Source organism: Phyllobates terribilis, unplaced genomic scaffold (assembly GCF_046119375.1).
Source record: "Phyllobates terribilis strain yellow unplaced genomic scaffold, ASM4611937v1 Scaffold_7__3_contigs__length_470593459, whole genome shotgun sequence".
Classification (NCBI taxonomy): Eukaryota; Metazoa; Chordata; class Amphibia; order Anura; family Dendrobatidae; genus Phyllobates; species Phyllobates terribilis.
Window position 1 is genome coordinate 240,649,519 of NW_027362767.1, and position 20,382 is coordinate 240,669,900.

The following is a 20,382-nucleotide window of genomic DNA, read 5'->3' on the forward strand; positions in this document are numbered from 1 at the left end:
TTTGGCGCCATTTTCGGTCCTGGCCCACGATGGGAGGCGGCCTCTTGCCACCCTCTGGCACGCCCATAATGGCGTCCGCTCTTCCAAGGCGGGAAACCTTTGGAAATGGCGGGAATCGTCTCCCAGTGGCGGGAAACTCTGCAGATGGCGGGAAAAAGCTGTTAATGGCGGACAACCGGCGGGAATCGACCTGTGATGGAGTCCGATGGCGGGGACCCTCCGGAACCGGCGGGAGACTTCTTTCTGAGGTAAACTTGCACTTTTCTTCAGGCACGCAGTACCCGGGTGTTGCGGGCACGTAATCCTGCCGACTACGCCAAAGTTGACGCACCCCCTGGGACATATTCCTTTTTGAGGGGAATACCCGGCACCGGATCAGATGGGGGGTTGTAGTCTCCGAGCGGCTGTGACCCGGCCCCGTGCCCAGGGCGTCAAGCTCAGTGTTGTGTGGCAGTCCTACAGATGTTATTAAGAGTTCTTTTGTGTCGACTACGCCACCCGTTGTGATGCGGTCACTGTGGCCGCCGCTGCAGCAGGGTCCGCTGAGGCTGATGGTGGGTGCGCAGCTTGGTGGGATAACCCCCAACGGGAGGGGTATAGCCTCAGAGGGGACAGGCGCAGAGGATGGGGGTTGTGGTGGTGTAGTGCAGACGGCAGTGAAGACAGAGTCGGGTTGTGCAGTTAAGGGTGTTTACTTACTGCAGATGTTGTACTGGTCACTCCAGCTGCTAGTGACCACCCGAGCCGTGCTGCGTCCACCAGGTCCTGGATCCAGCCAACCCCCAAACAAGTCCGGAGCGTGGCCCTGAGCTCTCCCTCTGTCCTTTCTTCAGCCGTCCCCACCAGTAATCCACCTAGGTCCAGCTCCCTCGGGCCTTCTGTTGGGACACCCTTGGCCCTGGGTTCCCTGACCCTTCATGTGGTGTGCCTTCGGGGTGGATGTGATGGTTGACCGTGGCAGACGCTGCCCACGGTCTCCGGTCTCTGGCTGGGGAATGTTTTTACCCCCACCAGCTTGGGTTCCGGTACCCTGTGCCGACTCCTCACCCGGTGCTTTAATTTGGGTTCTTGGGTCCTCTCTGTTTTCCCCTCTGGGTACTCCTTCTCTGCTCCTCTCTCACTCAGGGTCACTCTTCTCCCTTGCTGCAGGCTGACTTCCTCTCTCTGCTTGCTGTCTGCTCCTCTGCAGCTGTCTTGCTGTCTCCAACTGACTTGTTCTCTGCATCTGACTTATCCTCTGCATCTGACCCTGTTCTTAGTTGGTACCCACCTTATATACACCCTCTATGTGTGAGCTCAGGTGACCAGCACCCAATGAGCTCCTATCACTACCCAGACTGCACCCCCTATCTGCCCCTACACTACATGGGATGTACCACCCCCCTCCCACTCCAGCCAGGAACAGACTCGGTCGTACCTGCACATTTCTAAGTGGGAGTACCGTCGGCCTGTTCCTCGGAAATGGGATGTATGTAGTGCATGCAGCCTACCGAGCTCAGATCCACACTCCATCCTTACCCGGGAGTGGAATATCACACCTCTGGGTTGAGGTGCAATACCCCTGTAGCAGCCGAATCCTCAGGGTGCTACATATATACTGACAGACCACGTGACACTTAGATTACACACAGGTGAACGTCCTGTCACTAAGCATGAGACTTATGAAAGTAATTGCTTGCACAAAACTTTTTTAGAGGCTTCATAGCAAAAAGGGATAAATACATACGTGCATGTCAATTTTTAGTTATTTGATCCCACAAATTAAATTTATGCCTATATTTTTCTTACTTGTTTTCACCAACTTAGACTATTTAGCGCTGATGCATCAGACACAAATCGGATTACAAAAATATTTAAACACAGGTTGTGATGTATCAAAATAGGTAAAAAGCAAAAGGGGGTGAATACTTTCGCAAGCCATTGTATACAGAGGGGGAAAAAAGTATTTGATACACTGTCAGTTTTGCAAGTTTTCCCACCTACAAAGAATGGAGAGGGCTGTAATTTTTATTGTAGGTACACTTCACCTGTGAGCAGGGTCGCCATCAGGGTATTACAGCTGTATGGGGCCCGGTGAGCAGAAGTATAGAGGGGGGCCCGGACTGTCTGGGCACCCCCTCTTGTGCTTCTGCTCACTGGGCCCTGGGTGTAACAAAGTGCTGTGCGTCGGGGTGTCGTTTTTGTCAGCGCGCGCCTTGTCAATATGAGCTTTCCCAGAGCTCCACGGCCGTCAAACCTGAACCGCTCCAGCTCCCTCCGCGTTTTCCGGACTTCTGGTCAGGTGATGGTGTAGCACCCTGAGGATTCGGCTGCTACAGGGGTATTACACCTCAAGCCAGAGGTGTGGTATTCCACTCCCGGGTAAGGATGGAGTGTGGAACTGAGCTCAGTAGGCTGCATGCACTACATACATCCCATTTCCAGGGGACAGAACTACGGTACTCCCACCAGTATATGTGCAGGTACGACAGCGTCTGTCCCTGGCTGGAGTGGGAGGGGGGTGGAACATCCCAGTAGTGTAGGGGCAGATAGGGGGAGTAGTCTGGGTAAAGCTAGGAGCTCATTGGGTGCTGGTCACCTGGGCTCACACATAGAGGGAGTATATATGGTGGGCACCATCTTAGGACAGGGTCTTTTTAGCCTGAGGAGCAGAGCAGAGGAGCTCAGCCAGGAGGGCTGACAGGGAGCTGTGGCTCCAGCTGGGCCCAGCTCCAGAGCCAAGCCTGCAGAGGGAGAGAGGAGAAAAGAAGGACCCAGAGAGAAAGACAAGAAGGGAACCCCAAGACCCCAGAATAAAGACAAAAGGGTGAAGGGTTGGCGGACAAGGGTACCGGATCCCAAGCTGGCAGAGGCCAAAACAAACCTTAGCCAGGAACCGGAGGTCGTGGGCAGGATCTGCCACGACCCTCACCAAATCCACCAGAATGGCACACCGAGCATAGGGTCAGGGAAGCCAGGGAAGGTTCAACCAACAAGAGACCCGAGGGAGCCGGACACAGGTGGATCCCTGGTGGGAACGGCCAGAGAGAGAGAGAGTCAGAAGGGAGCTCAGGACCACGCTCCGGAATCGCCTGGGGGTTAGCCGAGTCCAGGACCTGGTGGACGCAGCACGGCTCGGGTGGTCACTCAAGGCCAGAGTGACCAAAAGAACACCAGTAAGTAAAAACCCTGAACTGCATCTCCTGACTCTGAGTCTTCTTTCTGCATCATCACAACCCCCATCATCCACACCTGCTGCCCTGAGGCCATACCCCTCCCGTTGGGGGTTATACCATCACTGCTGCACATATACCACCGGCCTCAGCGGACTGCTCTGCAGCGGCGGCGTCAAAGCCTCACTCAACGGGTGGCGTAGTCGACAATCAAGTTAACATCTGCTGCCTTAGACTGCCACTTAGTTTGACACCCTGGGCACGGACCGGGTCACCGCCACAAGGACTACTACCCCTATCCAGATCCGGCTCCGGGTATCCCCTATAGCACTGGCCCAGGGGGCGCATCAACTTTTGGCGTAGTCGGCAGGATCACGTGCCCGCAACCATCGGGTACTGCGTGCCTGAAGAAAAGTTCGTATTTACCGCAAAAGGAAGTCTCCCGCCGGTTCCGGAGGGTCCCCACCATCGGACGCCATCTCGGATCGGTTCCCGCCGTTTGCCCGCCATCTGCAGTCTTTTCCCGCCATCCACGGAGTTTCCCGCCACTGGGAGGCGATTCCCGCCATCTTGGACAGTTTCCCGCCCTGGCAGAGCGGACGCCATTATGGGCGTGCCAGAGGGTGGTAAGAGACGACCTCCCATCGTGGGCCAGGACCAAGAATGGCGCCAAAAACGAAGACCGCCCCCACCAGCAGAGACTGCAATGATTGAGATGTCCATCAGCGTGGGGGGTCTGCCCCTGGAACTGACAATCACCAAGTTGCCCCGGGACCGCCCTCAGTATGGGCGTAGACAGAACAAAAGAGAGAAGATGGGAGCAGCTTGGAGGAGTCTGGAGGAGCCGTACCCGGAGATGGAGGGAGAGGCAGGCAGCACCGACCCAGTGGTCAGGAGCCTGTTGCAAGCGACAACCCCAGAAGGCCTGGTGGAGATCCTGGCGCAGCTCCCCAGAGATCGGGAGCATGCACGGACCGCACTGGAGGGCTTGGCTCAGAGGATGGCCCAAGTGCAGCGGGACGTACTGGCCGCATGGAGCAGAGAGATGGCCCAGCAGGCTGGAACCCGCCAGCGAAGCACGCCACCCACAACAAGGAGCATGTCCGCCTCTGAGGACGGTGCAGGAGGGACGACGGCCGGAGACGACGCCGCGGAGGGAGTTGAAGAAAAGGGAGCAGGTAATGGGGACGACAACGTCCCGTGCCCGATGGTCGCAAGCCTGCCCCAACTCCCCGTCGCAGAGCCCGAGACCCCACTCACCACTCACGTTGCTGCATCGTCACCGCTCCCGACTAGGCCTCAAACAGAAGCCGCGGCCACGCCCCCTGTGACGTCACGCGCCTCAATCCTGAGCGCGGCCAAGCAGGAGACGCCACCGGCCTGGTCGCAAGGCCGAGTACCCCCGGGCGCCGCAGTACCAACAGCGCCCTCTACCTCCACTGAGCCACCGGCCTGGTCGCTGGGCCAAGTAACCCCGGGCGCCGCCGTCTTCACGGTGCCCTTTACATTCAGGGTGCCCCAAGCCTGGTCGCAAGGCCTGGTGAACCCGGGCGCCGCCACCACAACAGCGCCCTCAACGTCCACAGCGCCACACCTGGGTGAAGACCTATTTGCCCAGCGCACATGCCCGGATGGGCAGCCCTTTGTGTGGCCACCGGAGTTCCACCATCCCCGACTCCGGAAAGAAAGACCTCTGGATGAGCCCCTGATCCCGGCTCCGGCGCCCGCCAAGATCACCCCACTCTCGCTGGAGGAAGCATCAGGAGGACGCTGCTACTAAAGTACGGTAAATGGAACTGTAAAATAGTTACCCGTTAGGGTACAGGAACTGTTACCATTATAGTCCCCGTTGGGACCAGTGAACTGTTCCAGTGTGTCCCATCTCCCCACAGGCTGAGGACTGTGAGCAGCCATCCCCTTTTTCCCACTGGCCGAGGACTGAGAGCGGCCATACCTCCCCTTGTATATAGTTGCGCTTTCTAAAGTGCCCCCTATTGGTTTTATAGGAAACTGTTTTTTCTACCAGAGACTGTGGCACTTACCTGGTCACAATTTGCACAAGTGGCCAGAGGACAAGAATGTTTATAATGAAAAGTTTTATATGAAGAGTATTATGCTGCTGATATATATATAGTGTTTTATATGTTTATGATCTTTTGAAAAAAAATTGTATGTTTTTGGATATTTTATTCTTTTACAGCCCGAGGACGTGCTGTGATTTACCAGGGGGGAATGTAGCACCCTGAGGATTCGGCTGCTACAGGGGTATTACACCTCAAGCCAGAGGTGTGGTATTCCACTCCCGGGTAAGGATGGAGTGTGGAACTGAGCTCAGTAGGCTGCATGCACTACATACATCCCATTTCCGGGGGACAGAACTACGGTACTCCTGACGCGCCCCCTGGGCCATATTCTTTAAGGGGAATACCCGGAGCCGGATCAGATGGGAGTTGTAGTCGCCGAGTGGCTGTGACCCGGTCCGTGCCCAGGGTGTCAAGCTGAGTTGTATGTGGCAGTCCTACAGATGTTATTAAGTTCTTTATTGTCGACTACGCCACCCGTTGTATTGCGGTCACTACGGCCGCCGCTGCAGCAGGGTCCGCTGAGGCTGATGGTGTTGGTGCAGCTTTTGATAGTATAACCCCCAACGGGTGGGGTATAGCCTCAGGGGGTCAGGTGCAGAGGATGGGGGTTGTGGTGGTGCAGCGTAGATGTTAAGGGAAGACAGAGTCGGGTTGTGCAGTTTAGGGTATTTACTCACTGCTGATGTTCCGGTCACTCCAGCTTCAAGTGACCACCCGAGCCGTGCTGCGTCCACCAGGTCCTGGATTCAGCAAACCCCCAAACAAGTCCGGAGCGTGACCCTGAGCTCTCCTTCTGTCCTTTCCTCTGGCCGTCCCCACTAGTGATCCACCTAGGTCCAGCTCCCTCGGGCCTTCTGTTGGGAGACCCTTGGCCTTGGGTTCCCTGACCCTCCACGTGGTTTGCCTTCGGGGTGGATGTGGTGGGTGGCCGTGGCAGACGCTGCCCACGGCCTCCGGTCTCTGGCTGGGGTGTGTTTTTGCCCCCACCAGCTTGGGTTCCGGTACCCTGTGCCGACTCTTCACCCGGGGATTTAATTTGGGGTCTTAGAGTCCTTTCTTCTGTTTCCCCCTCTGGGTCTCTCTTTCTCCTCTCTCACTCTGGGTCTCTCTTCTCCTCCGCTCGCTGACTTTCTCTCTGCAACTGACTCTGACAGACTGACCCTGATCTAAGATGGTGCCCACCTTATATACTCCCTCTATGTGTGAGCTCAGGTGACCAGCACCCAATGAGCTGCTAACTTTACCCAGGCTGCTCCCCCTATCTGCCCCTACACTACTTGGGATGTTCCACCCCCCTCCCACTCCAGCCAGGAACAGACTCGGTCGTACCTGCACATTTCTAAGTGGGAGTACCGTCGGCCTGCCCCTCGGAAATGGGATGTGTGTAGTGCATGCAGCCTACCGAGCTCAGGTCCACACTCCATCCTTACCCGGGAGTGGAATATCACACCTCTGGGTTGAGGTGCAATACCCCTGTATCAGCCGAATCCTCAGGGTGCTACACTCCCACCAGTATATGTGCAGGTACGACAGCGTCTGTCCCTGGCTGGAGTGGGAGGGGGGTGGAACATCCCAGTAGTGTAGGGGCAGATAGGGGGAGTAGTCTGGGTAAAGCTAGGAGCTCATTGGGTGCTGGTCACCTGGGCTCACACATAGAGGGAGTATATATGGTGGGCACCATCTTAGGACAGGGTCTTTTTAGCCTGAGGAGCAGAGCAGAGGAGCTCAGCCAGGAGGGCTGACAGGGAGCTGTGGCTCCGGCTGGGCCCAGCTCCAGAGCCAAGCCTGCAGAGGGAGAGAGGAGAAAAGAAGGACCCAGAGAGAAAGACAAGAAGGGAACCCCAAGACCCCAGAATAAAGACAAAAGGGTGAAGGGTTGGCGGACAAGGGTACCGGATCCCAAGCTGGCAGAGGCCAAAACAAACCTTAGCCAGGAACCGGAGGTCGTGGGCAGGATCTGCCACGACCCTCACCAAATCCACCAGAATGGCACACCGAGCATAGGGTCAGGGAAGCCAGGGAAGGTTCAACCAACAAGAGACCCGAGGGAGCCGGACACAGGTGGATCCCTGGTGGGAACGGCCAGAGAGAGAGAGTCAGAAGGGAGCTCAGGACCACGCTCCGGAATCGCCTGGGGGTTAGCCGAGTCCAGGACCTGGTGGACGCAGCACGGCTCGGGTGGTCACTCAAGGCCAGAGTGACCAAAAGAACACCAGTAAGTAAAAACCCTGAACTGCATCTCCTGACTCTGAGTCTTCTTTCTGCATCATCACAACCCCCATCATCCACACCTGCTGCCCTGAGGCCATACCCCTCCCGTTGGGGGTTATACCATCACTGCTGCACATATACCACCGGCCTCAGCGGACTGCTCTGCAGCGGCGGCGTCAAAGCCGCACTCAACGGGTGGCGTAGTCGACAATCAAGTTAACATCTGCTGCCTTAGACTGCCACTTAGTTTGACACCCTGGGCACGGACCGGGTCACCGCCACAAGGACTACTACCCCTATCCAGATCCGGCTCCGGGTATCCCCTATAGCACTGGCCCAGGGGGCGCGTCAATGGCGTATACGCGATAACATCATCGCGGACACCACTGGCCGCTGCCAGGACACCAGAAGCAGAGTTGCGCCTACAGGGGATCGTCAGTGAGGTAAGTATGAAAAACTTTTTTTTTTCTTTAAAAAATTAATTAAATGGGTGACGGGGGGAGGAGGGGGACTGCAAATAATGAATGAGAGATGGAGGGGCGACTTAAAATGATGAAGTGAGAGGGGGAGGAGGACTACAAAAGATGAAGTGAGAGGGGGAGGGGGGAAAGCAAATGATGAAGTGAGAGGGGGAGGAGGACTACAAATGATGAAGTGGGAGAGGGAGGAGGACTGCAAATGATGAAGTGGGAGAGGGAGGAGGACTGCAAATGATGAAGTGAGAGGGGGAGGAGGACTGCAAATGATGAAGTGAGAGGGGGAGGAGGACTGCAAATGATGAAGTGAGTGGACGAGGGGGGACTGCAAATGATGAAGTGAGAGGGGGAGGAGGACTACAAAAGATGAAGTGAGAGGGGGAGGAAGACTACAAATGATGAAGTGAGAGGGGGAGGAGGACTTCAAAAGATGAAGTGAGAGGGGGAGGGGGGACAGCAAATGATGAAGTGAGAGGGGGAGGAGGACTACAAAAGATGAAGTGGGAGAGGGAGGAGGACTGCAAATGATGAAGTGAGAGAGGGAGGAGGACTGCAAATGATGAAGTGAGAGGGGGAGGGGGGACAGCAAATGATGAAGTGAGAGGGGGAGGGGGACTGCAAATGATGAAGTGAGAGGGGGAGGGGGACTGCAAATGATGAAGTGAGAGGACGAGGGGGGACTGCAAATGATGAAATGAGAGGGTGAGGGGGGACCGCAAATGATGAAGTGAGAGGGGGAGGAGGACTGCAAATGATGAAGTGAGGGGGAGGAGGACTACAAATGATGAAGTGAGAGGGGGAGGAGGACTACAAATGATGAAGTGAGAGGGGGGACAGCAAATGATGAAGTGAGAGGGGGAGGAGGACTACAAATGATGAAGTGAGAGAGGGAGGAGGACTGCAAATGATGAAGTGAGAGGGGAAGGAGGACTGCAAATGATGAAGCGAGAGGGGGAGGGGGACTGCAAATGATGAAGTGAGAGGGGGAGGAGGACTACAAAAGATGAAGTGAGAGGGGGAGGGGGGACAGCAAATGATGAAGTGAGAGGGGGAGGAGGACTAAAATGATGAAGTGAGAGGGGGAGGAGGACTGCAAATGATGAAGTGAGAGGGGGAGGAAGACTGCAAATGATGAAGTGAGTGGACGAGGGGGGACTGCCAATGATGAAGTGAGAGGGGGAGGAGGACTACAAATGATGAAGTGAGAGGGGGAGGGGGACTGCAAATGATGAAGTGAGAGGGGGAGGGGGGACTGCAAATGATGAAGTGAGAGGGGGAGGAGGACTGCAAATGATGAAGTGAGAGGGGGAGGGGGGACTGCAAATGATGAAGTGAGAGGGGGAGGAGGACTACAAATGATGAAGTGAGAGGAGGAGGGGGGACAGCAAATGATGAAGTGAGAGGGGGAGGAGGACTACAAATGATGAAGTGAGAGAGGGAGGAGGACTGCAAATGATGAAGTGAGAGGGGAAGGAGGACTGCAAATGATGAAGTGAGAGGGGGAGGAGGACTGCAAATGATGAAGTGAGAGGGGGAGGAGGACTACAAATGATGAAGTGAGAGAGGGAGGAGGACTGCAAATGATGAAGTGAGAGGGGAAGGAGGACTGCAAATGATGAAGTGAGAGGGGGAGGAGGACTGTAAATGATGAAGTGAGAGGGGGAGGAGGACTGCAAATGATGAAGTGAGAGGGGGAGGAGGACTGCAAATGATGAAGTGAGAGGACGAGGGGGGACAGCAAATGATGAAGTGAGAGGGGGAGGAAGACTACAAATGATGAAGTGAGAGGGGAAGGAGGACTAAAATGATGAAGTGAGAGAGGGAGGAGGACTGCAAATGATGAAGAGAGGAGGGGGAGAGGGACTGCAAATGATGAAGTGAGGGGACGAGGGGGGACTGCAAATGATGAAGTGAGGTGGGGAGGAGGACTGCAATTATTATTATTATCCTTTTTAATAGTGAGGAGGGGGAACTGCAATTGATGGATTGAGGAAGGAGAGAGACTGCAAATGATGAAGTGAGGGAGGGACGGGAGACATCATTTCAATTGCAGGTGGGGGGTGGTGAGAGCAAATGATGACTTGGGGGGGTTGCGGGAGAGCAAATAATGATGAATTTTGAGGGTGTGGGGAGTAAATGATGATGTATTGAGACTGGTGGATGGGTGCAGTAAATGATGATGAATTGAGGGTGGGGGACAACAAATGATGAATTGGGAGTGGGGCAGCAAATAATGATAAATTGAGGGTGGGGAGTGTAAATAATGTATTAATTGTGGGGGAGAGCAGTTGATAATGAATAGAGGGTGGGGTGGGAGAGAGTGAGGACATGACATAGTGAATTGGGGTGGGGGGGGTATGTAAATATAATGAATCGGGGGAGCGGAAGGTACAGATTGGGGTTTGAGGATGCAGGAGTGTGACTGGTATTGAATTTGGGAAAGAGTACAGATTCTAATTAATTTATATATTTATTAGGTGGGAAAAGTGTCTATTTATAGTTAGTGGGGGTGCAGTGGTGGATTACAATTTATATTTGGAATGGTGGGTTGCATAATAACTAATTATATATTAATGGTGGGTTCACGTCTGTATTCAGCTGTGCAGAAGAAGGGGAAAAAGTGGGGAATGTGCTCTGGAAGCAGTGCTCTAGATATCTGTGTGTTATTTTCTGCAGAGATGAGTCCTGGCTGGAAGAAGTGATGGCGGACTGCGCTGGATGAAGAAAAGCAAAGATGAATATCTTCAAATAGAGACGTCACTGATGAGTCAGTGTATTACCTATACACTTACACTGTATACTATGACATAGCTCCGGTGTACAATATCACTGGTGTTCACTGTATTACCTGAACACTATACACGATATACAGAGCTCCTGTGTATAATGTCACTGGTGTTCACTGTATTACCTGTACACTGACACTATACACAGAGCTCCTGTGTATAATGTCACTGGTGATCATTGTATTACCTGTACACTGACACTATACACAGAGCTCTTGTGTATAATGTCATCGATGATCACTGTATTACCTGTACACTGACACTATATACAGAGCTCCCGTGTATAATATCACTGGTGATCACAGTATTACCTACACATTATATACAAAGCTCCTGTGTATAATGTCACTGATGATCACTGTATTACCTGTACACTATATACAGAGCTCCTATGTATAATGTCACTGGTGATCACTGTATTACCTGCACACTGACACTATATACAGAGCTCCTGTGTATAACGTCACTGGTGATCCCTGTATTACCTGTACACTGACACTATATACAGAGCTCCTGTGTATAGTATCACTGGTGATCACTGTATTACCTGTACACTGACACTATATACAGAGCTCCTGTGTATAATGTCACTGGTGATCACTGTATTACCTGTACACTGACACTATATACAGAGCTCCTGTGTATAATGTCACCGGTGATCACTGTATTACCTGTACACTGACACTATATACAGAGCTCCTGTGTATAATGTCACCGGTGATCACTGTATTATCTGTACACTATACACTATATACAGAGCTCCTGTGTATAATGTCACTGGTGATCACTGTATTACCTGAACAATATACACTATATACAGAGCTCCTGTGTATAATGTCACTGGTGTTCACTGTATTACCTGTACAATATATATAGAGCTCTTGTGTATAATGTCATTGGTGTTCACTGTATTACCTGAACACTATACACTATATACAGAGCTCCTGTGTATAATGTCACTGGTGTTCACTGTATTACCTATACACTGACACTATATACAGAGCTTCTGTGTATAATGTCACTGGTGATCACTGTATTACCTGTACACTGACACTATATACAGAGCTCCTGTGTACAATGGCACTTAATATTGTGTTTGTATGTGGTATTATTCTGTCACTACGTGGTGGTAATATGTGATCTGGTGAGGGTGTGGCAGTATTTGTCCCTTGTATGTGGTATTATTCTGTCTCTATGTGGTAGTAATGTGTGATCTGGTCATGGTGTGGCGGTATTTCTCCCTTGTATGTGGTGTTATTTGGTCACTATGTGGTGGCAATATGTGGTCTGGTCATGATGTGGCGATATTTGTTCCTTGTATGTGCCATTATTCAGTCACTATGTGGTGGTAATATGTGGTCTGGTCATGGTGTGACGGTATTGGTCCCTTGTATGTGTTAATATTGGTCATTTTATAAAATGTATGTGACACATTCCCTTCAAGAAAAAAAAATAAAAATATACCTAAAAAGAGTATTACATATTTTAAGAAATGTTTAATAGCTTAGAGTAGAGTAGGGCCCCGCCAGAAGAGTCTACCTTGTCATTAAAAAATCTTTTGACCAAAACAAAAGCTGCTGGCTATATATGTGATATGGTGTTCGATGAGAACTGTTAATGTATGATTGGTGAGGAGGACGTGGTGCAGAAGTGGAGTTTTTCCAGGAGTGGGTGGTGGGACTGTGGAAGGTTCTCATGGAAGCGGAGCTGGGGTGGAGCCTGGGTGGAGTCTCAAGGGGGCTCAACAATTTTGCCAGTATAGGGCCTTGAAATTCCTGGTGAAAGCCCTGACTGTGAGAGACAGAATCTAAAACTACAAACCGGAAAATCACATTGTATAATTTTTAAATAATTAAATTGCATTTTATTGCATGAAATAAGTATTTTATCACTTATCAATCAGTAAGAATTCTGCCTCTCACAGACATGTTAGTTCTCTTTAAGAAGTCCTCCTACTCTGCACTCATTACCTCTTTTAATTGCACCTGTTTGAACTCATTACCTGTATAAAAGACACCTGTCCACACACTCAATCAATCACTCCAACCCCTCCATCATGGCCAAGACCAAAAAGCTGTCTAAGGACACCAGGGACAATATTGTAGACCTGCACAAGGCTGGGATGGGCTACAGGACAATAGGCAAGCAGCTTGGTGAGAAGACAACAACTGTTGGCACAATTATTAGAAAATGGAAGAAACACAAGATGATTGTCAATCTTCCTTGGTCTGGGGCCCCATGCAAGTTCTCGTCTTGTGGAGTACTTATGATTCTGATAAAGGTCAGAAATCAGCCCTGAACTACACAGGAGGACCTCGTCAATGACCTGAAGAGAGCTTGGTTCACAGTCTCAAATATTATCGTTAGTAACACACTACGCAATCATGGATTAAAATTCTGCAGGGCACACAAGGTCCCCCTAATCACGCCAGCACATGTCCAGGCCCATTTAAAGTTTACCAATGACCATTTGGATTATCCAGAGGAAGCATGAGAGAAGGTCATGTGGTCAAATGAGACCAAAAGAGAACTTTTTGGTATCAACTCCACTCGCTGTGCTTGGTGGAAGAAGAATGAATACAACCCCAAGAAGACTGTCCCAACCGTGAAGCATGGTGGGGGAAACATCATACTTGGGGGTGCTTTTCTGCAAAGGGGATAGGACGACGGAACTGTATTGAAGGGAGGATGGATGGGGTCATGTATCGCGAGATTTTGGCTAACAACCTCTTTCCCTCAGTAAGAGCTTTGAAGATGGGTCTTCTAGCACGACAATGACCTGAAACACACAGCCAGGGCAACTAAGGAGTGGCTCTGTAAGAAGCATTTCAAGGTCCTGGAGTGGCCTAGCCAGTCTCCTAACCCAATAGAAAATCTTTGGAGGAAGCTGAAACTCAATTTTACCCAGCGACAGCCCCGAAACCTGAAAGATCTGGAGAAGATCTGAATGGAGGAGTGGGCCAAAATCCTTGCTGCAGTGTGTGCAAACCTGGTCAAGAACTACAGGAAACGTCTGATCTCTGTAATTGCAAACAAAGGTTTCTGTAACAAATATTAAGTTCTGTTTTTCTATTGTATCAAATACTTATTTCATGCAATAAAATACAAATTAATTATGTAAAAATCATACAATGTGATTTTCTGTTTTTTATTCTTGGATTCTGTCTCACAGATGAAGTGTACCTATGATAAAAATTACAGATCTCTCCATTCTTTGTAGGTGGGAAAACTTGGAAAATCAGCAGCATATCAAATACTTATGTTCCCCACTGTATATAAAAGAATTGTAGAGGTAGACCTCATACACATCCTGTAAAAATTATGAAGGAGGGGATCATATACACCCTGGAAAAATCAAGAGTGAGGGTCGCATGAACACCCTCTAAAAATTATGAACAAGGGCCGCCTGTTCACCCTCTAAAAATTATGAGCGAGGGCCACATGATGACCCTCTAAAAATTAGGAGCGAGGGCTGCATGATTACTCGGTTGATATGGCGTAGGAGAAGGACAAAAAAAAGAATAAACCATGAACTGTATATGTGGCGCCCAGCTGCGTTTGGTACCACAGATCCTAGGAGGGTGCATTAAAGGATTCCTCCACCAGAGGCCCTCAGCATACACACACCTTCACCTCCCACCTCAGACCACCAGAGGGAGCCCGTTAGGGATATAAATAGGGGAGGTGGAGCTAGCTAGTTAGTCAGTCGAGTCTGGAATCCAGTGCAGTTGAGACTGGAGTGCAGAAGGAGAAGAGTGGAGTGTGCAGAGCAAAACTCAGGTTGCTGTGTGAGGTAAGCTAGGCCTCCAGCAATCCTGAGGACCAGTCCAGACTCAAGTGGCTCAGGTTAGGGAGCCCAAGGCGTGCCGACGCCGTTAAGAGCGGTGAAGCACGGCAAGCTGCCGTTAATGAGTAGCTTAGTGAGGGCCCGAGCGTGGCCGAAGGCGAGTCGAGAGTTAGTAGCAGTGGGGGCAGAGGAGCTTAACCAGCTCACCCCGAAACGTATACCGGACACCGGGTCCCAGGTTACCGGGATCTCTATGACCCAGTAAAGTACAACCGGAATCCCTGGAGAACTACAGGTCCCAGGATCACTAAAGTGCTGATACGTAAAAGAGCCAGGAGACACATAGGCCCCACAAGCTGGGAGCGTGCACTCCAAGAGAAGGCCCTACCACAACGTCAGCCAGTGCAGGACAGAGACAAAGTTAGGCCTAGCTCCAGGCAGGTCAGAAACTTACCACACAAAGACAAGAAACAGGAGGCCCTATCCCCACTCCCTGGGGGAGAATCCGGCAATGCACCCTTCACCCTACAGTACTCCGGAATGTGCCTGAATTTCCACCAGTAAAAGGTACTGAAGAGAACTGTGTGTGTTTGCCTGTCTTTCCGTAGGCCCGGCTGGGTCTCCTCATCCTGCATACACCTCTACATATGCTGCCCTGAGGCCTAGCTCCACCTGTGGGGAGCTATACCACCGAGCTGCCTTATCACCGGCCTCAGCGGACTGAGTCTCACCAGATACCACAGGTGGCGTCACGAACTTTGATAAATTCATTAAACCCCTTTTTTAAAAGAGAGGCCCAGAGTACGGGCCCGGGAGCCGACTACCGCGACATCCCCAGCAATAAGGCCCGGGCTCCGAGTAACCCCCATCCCCTGGGCGATACAGCTCTCTTTCCTGGCATCACAAACAGGATTGCGTGCCCGCTGCAACGGCGGAGTATTGTGCCCGTTGCCACCGGGTACTGTGCGCCTTTAATAAAAACTGTGTATTTCAAACTGTGGTGAAGATGGCCACCATTGTCGCGTGCTGTAGTGCGGCGAGAAGAGGGGCGTAACCGCAAAAAGAGCGCGAATCCACGGACACTCCCTATGCCTCGAAGTCATACCAGGAAGCGCCAGGTCCTGGAAGGAGCCGCGATGAGCGCTCTGACGTAGGACGCACGCGACGCAAGGTCATGAAGACGACCATCACCTGCGGAGCTGCGGCCTACCGGAAGGAAAGAAAAGAAGGTAGGCCACGGTTCGCTAGGGGGGCGCCAGAATGTCCGAGACACAGCCCGACGCCGGAGTATCGGCTGACCACCCTGATGCTCAACCCGCGCCCGATGCCGCGCAGGCCGAAGCAGCCGCCTCATCAGCAAGTCCTGTCACTCCTGTCATCCCAATAACGCTACCGTACATTCCCGGAGCAAAGTGGCTCCCTCAGTACAGCGGTAAACCAGAAACCCTGTCAGGGTTCAAACGGAAGATATGCGGTATCCTGGACATGTACTCTATGCCAGGCAAACAAAGGGCCGCGGTGGTGTTAGGACAATTGACCGGTGCTGCGGAGCGTGAGGTAGAAAACTGGTCGGCCGCAGACCAGGAGTCAGTGTCCGCCATCTTTAAAAAGTTACAAACTGTCTTTGAGGATCTTACTGAGATGGACCTCCGGATGAGGTTCTACAACTGCTCTCAGAAACTGGAGGACAATGTTCGGGACTATGCCTGGCGTCTACAACGGGCCCTGCGAGCTCTGAAACAGGTTAGTCCAACCAGCATAGACAATGAAAATAAAATGCTGAAAGAACAGTTTATCCGGGGACTGAGGTCCCAAGAGGAGAGCAGGACTGTGCGGTGGTGGTCCCTGGATCATCCAGATGCCACCTTTGACAACCTTAAGAACATGGCTATAAAAGGACTGCAGCCCCTGGAAATCAATGCCATCCAAAGTTACCAGGGTGGGACCACCCCAGTGCCTGCAACACCTACCTTTTCCCCGGTGGCTGCTGAATCCAAGATACCAGCAACGTCCCCTGGTGAGCTGGACAGCCTGCGCTCTGAAGTGAGTCAGTTGAATAAAACCCTGACCACTGTGCTGAGTGCCCTGCAGCTGCGGAAGGAGCCCGAGGAAGAAAGGAGGATCCTGCTAGCCTACAGCCCTGAGGATGTCCCCTGGATGCGGAGGAGGAGTAGGACAACGCCAACCCCTGTGAGGAGCAGCAACCAACACCGTTCACAGAGGGACCCTGCCTGCTACCGCTGCCGCAAGACAGGTCACACCGCCCAGAACTGTCCTTTAAACGAGAAAACCCTGGGGCCGAGGGCCGACACCCAGGAGTAGACCAGCTAGGCCCATCAGACTGGTACAACAGGTTCGTGGGAGGAAGACCTTTCCTGTCCATTGTGCTGGACGGCATCCCGACGCATGCTCTGCTGGACACAGGATCGCAGGTAACCATCATGCCTGACGTCCTCTACAAAAGGTTCTGGTCAATGGACGACCTAAGTCTGCCAGCTCCAAATCTTTCTGTTTATGCCTCAAATGGACTCCCCTTTAACCTAGTCGGGGTTAAGAGTGTGACAGTAAAGGTGGGGAGAGTGGAGCTGAAGGACCAGGGACTAATTGTAGTAGAGACTAATCCTGATGACACCAATCCGTATATGGTACTTGGCACTAACATTGTTGGTAATTGTTTGGGAGAAGTTGTGTTCTTACTCCAACAGATAGCTGACACTGCAGACCAGGACAGAGGAGGGCACTGCAGAAGGAGATCCGAGTCCTGATGTACCAACAGCAAGTAAGGTTAACAGGTGGTGAAATCGGTAATGTGCGGGTGACAGACCCCATACCCATTGTGATCCCCCCAATGACAGAAATGCTTATCTGGTGTAGAGCAGTCATCGGTCTTAGAGGACAAAGCTACCAGGCGGTAGTAGAACCCCTTAGCTCTGGACACAGACCCACGCTCCTAACCGCCAGAGGGGTGGTGGATGTACGCAATGGGAGGGTACCCGTCCGTCTTCTTAACCATGGGGACGATGAAGTCAAATTACCACGCTATGCCACTGTTGCCAAATTACATGCTGTAGATAACAACTCCATACATGGGGCAGAGTCCTTAACCTCACCAGACGAAGTGGAGGATAATGATCCTGCAACCCAGGTGGAGGATTGGTGTCAACAGCTCCATGTAGGGACAGACACCACTCCTGCCCATCAAAAACAGGGTGTACACCGGGAGGTTCAGGAATACGCGCAGGTGTTCAGTAAACATCCACTTGACTTTGGGAGGATAAAGGGGGTTCAACACCATATCCCCACAGGTGACCATCTGCCCATCAAAGAATAGTATAGGCCTATACCACCAGCTCACTACCAGAAGGCAAAAGAGATGTTGCACAACATGAAGAAGGCAGGGGTAGTAAGAGATAGTTGTAGTCCCTGGGCAGCTCCCCTAGTGCTATTCAGGAAAAAGGACGGGAGCATGAGAATGTGTGTAGATTACCGACAAGTAAATCGCATTACACATAAAGATGCATACCCTTTACCACGTATAGAGGAGTCCCTGGCTGCCTTAAAGTCTGCAAATTACTTTTCCACCCTTGACCTCACTAGTGGGTACTGGCAAGTAGCTGTGGCTGAGGAGGATCGGGAGAAGACGGCCTTTACCACCCCGATGGGACTCTGCGAGTTCAACAGTATGCCGTTTGGACTCTGTAACGCCCCCGGGACGTTCCAAAGATTGATGGAGTGTAGCCTGGGACACTGCAACTTCGAGACTGTGTTGCTCTACCTGGATGATGTGATAGTGTACTCCAGAAGGTACGAGGACCACTTGAAACACCTGGCAGAGGTATTTGAGTCACTGTCCCGGTACGGGATGAAGTTGAGGCCTCGAAGTGCCACCTGCTCAAGAGAAAGGTACAGTACCTGGGGCATATTGTCAGTCCGGAAGGGGTAGCACCAGACCCAGAGAACGTTACTGCCATCCGGAAGTGGCCGGAGCCGAAGAACCTGAAGGAGATGCGTCAATTCCTGGGACTAGTAGGGTACTACCGGAGGTTCATAAAAGACTATACTAAGAAAGCAGCTCCTCTGCAAGACCTCCTGGTAGGGCAGTCCCCCAAAGGCAGAAACCCCCCATTCCACTGGGGTAAGGAGCAAGCCGAGGCATTTCAGGAGATGAAGGAGATCCTGACAGGCGATGAGATCCTAGCCTACCCTGACTACAGCCACCGTTCCTGCTGTATACTGACACCAGCAACGAAGGGCTGGGCGCTGTCCTAAGTCAGAAGCAGAATGGCCAGGAGAAAGTCATCGCATATGCAAGCAGGAAGCTCCGCCCGACTGAGAGGAACCCAGAGAACTATAGCAGCTTTAAGTTAGAGTTCCTGGCCTTGGTCTGGGCCATCACTGAGAGGTTCAAACACTACCTAGCCTCCAGCAAGTTCACTGCCTATGACGTGCCCCCTGGGCCGAGTGTGCACGTGTGTGGGATACCCGGAGCCGGGTCTCTGGGGGTTGTAGTCTCCGTGGCGGCAACCCGGTTCCGTGGCTCAGGGTGGTCAAACCAGTGGCAATCTTTTATGGGTTTTAGGTTAATTGTCCGACTACGCCACCCGTGGATTGCGGTCAGGGTGTACCGCCGCTGCGAGGCAGACCGCTGAGGCTGATGTGGTGTGCGCAGCAAAAGATGGGATAACTCCCCACGGGAAGAGTATAGCCTCAGGGCAGGGAATGTGGATGATGAGGGTGATGGTGCACGGGCGTCCCAGTACTAATAGTGCTGTATGCGGTGAGAAAGCAGGAACGACTCAGAGTCTTTGCAGTGCAGTTCAGGGTCTTTACTGATGATATTAAGGCAGACCCTCCCGGGAGTACTGGCTAGCATAAGGGGCCTGGTCAGTCTGTGAGCAAGCAGGAATTCCCCTGGCCAGGTGGAGTTGTAGGCCTCCCCGTCTATCTGCACTCTTCCTGGCTACCTTGCTGTAAGCGAGTGGAAGTAGCCCACGTCCCTGAGTATACCGTGTGGTGCTCACCCATATGGCTGGTGACTTGGGGCCTTCTGATAGCCTCCGCTCCTCGATGGCAGTGCTGGTCCCTTCCTAGTGACTGAACCTCCGGGCTTCTATGGCCAGAGGACCTGGAATTCCCTGCGGGCTGGTTTCTGCTGCTGGGTGAATATACGTCCCCACAGCCTCGGACTCCGGTGTCCGGTACTTGGATTCTTCTGCCAGGGCGAGCTCTGCTCAGCTCCAGCCCCTGGTCTTCAGCTCCTGGCTCCTACAGAGCTCCTGCTGTAATTCTCCCTGTGCCTGGAACTGTCTTCAGGCTCTGACTCTACTGACTAATCCTGCCCCAGACCCAGTTTATAAGGGCAGATTCCTCCCCTCCCAGGTCTGGGCAGGAAGTGTTGCATGCTTAAGGGCTCCTGACCAGAGAAACCTCCCACTTGCTCTCAGACGTAATATTTCTATTACTGTGGCAACCAGACCCCTGGGGTGCCACACCTACACTGACAATAACCCCTTGACCCATCTTGAAACAGCCAAGCTAGGAGCCCTGGAACAACGATGGATGGCTAGGCTGTCAAACTACCAATTCACAATTAAATACAGGGCGGGCCGCAAGAACGCCAACGCCGATGCCCTGTCCAGGATGCCTCACCAGTCAGACACAGAAGAGGAAGTGGATGATTTGGAAGAGATTGAACTACCTGCCTTTCACCGGAATGGGATGATACATGAGCAACGAGCCTCCAGGAGGCAGGGTGGGAAGACGTTAAACCCTCTGCCTCACCACAGCTGGAAATAGACACAGGACAGTGACCCGGTTATCAGCCGTATTAAAGAACTGATAACCCAAGAAGGTTCCTCCCTGGAGAAGGAAGCATCTCTCTAAGCA